The following is a 2718-nucleotide window of genomic DNA, read 5'->3' as shown; positions in this document are numbered from 1 at the left end:
TTGTATTCATGATTTGGATTTGTTAGTTTTGCTATGTGGTTATATTCTACCCGAACGTAGCATGATCCCAATCCCTTATTCCTATTCATTGTGTGGATTCACAGGGTCTTGAGAGGTGTGCCTTAGGCAGCTCCTACTGAGCTTATATTCACCCTATTATTTATTTATTAATATTTTTCAGGATATAGAAAAAAAGTGGCAGACGACAATCCACCACAGCCTTAGCTTGGAATAAAAGAATTTCTCTTTTTGCTATTTTTTTATTTAGGCCTCATTTTGTAAAGTGTTAACTCAAAATGTATTATTTTGTAACATGTGAAGTATTTAGATTCATTTTGTATATGGCCATTGGGGATGTAATTAAGTTTAATTACACTAAATCCTTTAGTATATTTTATGTAACGTGTTGTGATTCATGTTAACAATGTTTTTGTTGTTATTGTATTAGGTGTTGAAATGTATATAAATATGTACATGGGTATGGTAGTGTTGGGTGGTTGGTTACCAAATGTTAGTGTATCTTAGTTTCCTTTGGACAGTGAGCATTTAAGCGTGGATAACCCAAAACTAGTCGACGTGAAATCCCCATATGTCGACCGAATGACTTGACCCAGTTGACGTGAAATTCTCACACGTCGACCAGTATATGGGCTGATGAGCGCTGAAAAGTGGTGGAAAACAGCAAGCTTCGATTGATCAGACCAATATTCGATCGATCTCAAAGTGATCGATTCAGCCTCACCAAGATAGATCAAACCCTTTATCCTTATCCTTAAGAATTTCCATCTTCGATCAATCGAACTTCTTTGATCTTATCCCCACATACCACTTTTGTCTTTTTCCCAAAATATCCTGAAAATATCTCAGATCTGTCAGTATTCCAAAAGACGCCACCATGGTTCGATTGATCGAACCCCCTTAAGTTCGAAAAAAAAATAGAGTCCAGCTCATTAAAAGATGGCTCGTGGTGCAATCATTGAAGGGGCCCTAGTGCACGAGACCTGACCATTGGGTGTGACACTTGAGCTACCTATATAAGGATTTTGAACCATTTTTACAGATATACAATCATAAAGCAAAGAGATATACACAAGAGAGGTTGGAGGAGTCTAGAGATTAGAAAGATACACACCATTTGAGAGTTTTTCCATTCATCTAGGGTTTCCATCAAGAAGAAGTTCATGGACATTGCCCTTGAAGGTTGGATGACTACATCAATGAGTGGCTAAACATTTTCTAGGGCTAGAGTTAGCCTAAGCATGCCTTCTAGACCTTGATGTTTTATATTTTGAGGGGATTTGTGTTGTAATTCTTATTTTGACATTTGATTTATATATGAATCTTTTTTCTACAATGATTTATGTGGTTTAATGCTTCCAATTGATCATTTCATTCTATTCATATGTCTATGTATGCTAGAATAGATGTTTATATGTTTATCTCTAGATTTTGTGTTATTGATGCATGTCTATGTGTGTTGATGCTATGAATCTAGATATTGTCAACACATGTTGCTTAAATGGAATACTCTTGTGGTTTGTTTGATGGTTCATACTCATTTTTTTATGGATTGTACCTTTACCTTAGTTTAATTAGTTTAATTTTCATGTCCCTAGCTTAGTTGTAGTGTAGTTTCTTTACTTTCTTAAATGGGAGGACAATCCATGCTTATGAATGCAAGTAGTATATTTCTCTAGCTTGTTGATATGTTTTGATTGTGAACTTAGAGGAAGGAACAATGGCTTAATTTGATATGTTATGATATTCATTAGTTTGTCTAAACAATGTATACTTAATTAGTCATCCATGCTTGTTGATTCAATCAATCACACATACTAGTATTGCAACATATACTTCCCCTCATTCATTACACATTGAGTGTCTAGAAAGGTGATATTTAGTGGTGACCTCTAAATCCCAAGATCCCTCTCTCTTATTCTCTACCCTTTATTTACTTTAATTGCTTTATATTGAATTTGTTTAATATCGTAGTTTAATTAACCAATCAAAATATCTTTGATCACTCGACCTACTAGTCCAACGTTGTTTCCATATCAAATATTGCTTCTTTTCCCTTGGGACGATCCTTACTCACCCTAACTATATTAGTAGTTAGAGGTAGTAGTGGCACTTTACAAATTCAAACTTGGCCATCACACTACACATTTTAGCTTGTTTTTGCATGCTTTGGTCTTGACCACACCAAGTTTTGGCGCCGTTGCCGGGGATAGGCAACGCCGTATTTTGGAAACAATTAGGAATTAGTACTGTTTTGATCGTGTTTTTACTTTATTTTATTTTATTTACTTATTGTGTTTGTTCTTGATTGGCTTGGTGCATTTAGCCAAAAGGGGTAAGCAAAGGAGAATTCTAAAGCAAGGAGCTAAGCAAAGCATAAAAAGGCTAAAATTTAAAAAAATTGCAAAGCTAAGCGAAAATTGAAAAATAAATTGAAGTTGCTTAAGGACCATTTGTGAGCTTTTCTAAACTCAATCTCTAGTTAAATCGTGAGCCCGCGTGGTGGCAAGTTTTTCATTTCTTAGATAGACCGTGAGCCCGCATGGAGGTAATTTAATTTTTCTTGCATATTGTTTAAAGCATGGGAGTATGAGATTATTGTATGTGGAGGATTGTTGATTGTTGATTTATTAGGGAGGAGAAATGATTGCTTCTTGCTTGTTGCTTGTTTTTGTTTTATTTGTGCATGCATGATCGTGG

The sequence above is a fragment of the Cornus florida genome, unplaced genomic scaffold (genome assembly GCF_030987335.1).
Source record: "Cornus florida cultivar Cherokee Brave unplaced genomic scaffold, ASM3098733v1 CherokeeBrave_3.0.0_Hap2_Chr03, whole genome shotgun sequence".
NCBI classification, from domain to species: domain Eukaryota; kingdom Viridiplantae; phylum Streptophyta; class Magnoliopsida; order Cornales; family Cornaceae; genus Cornus; species Cornus florida.
This window is presented reverse-complemented; position numbering follows the sequence as displayed.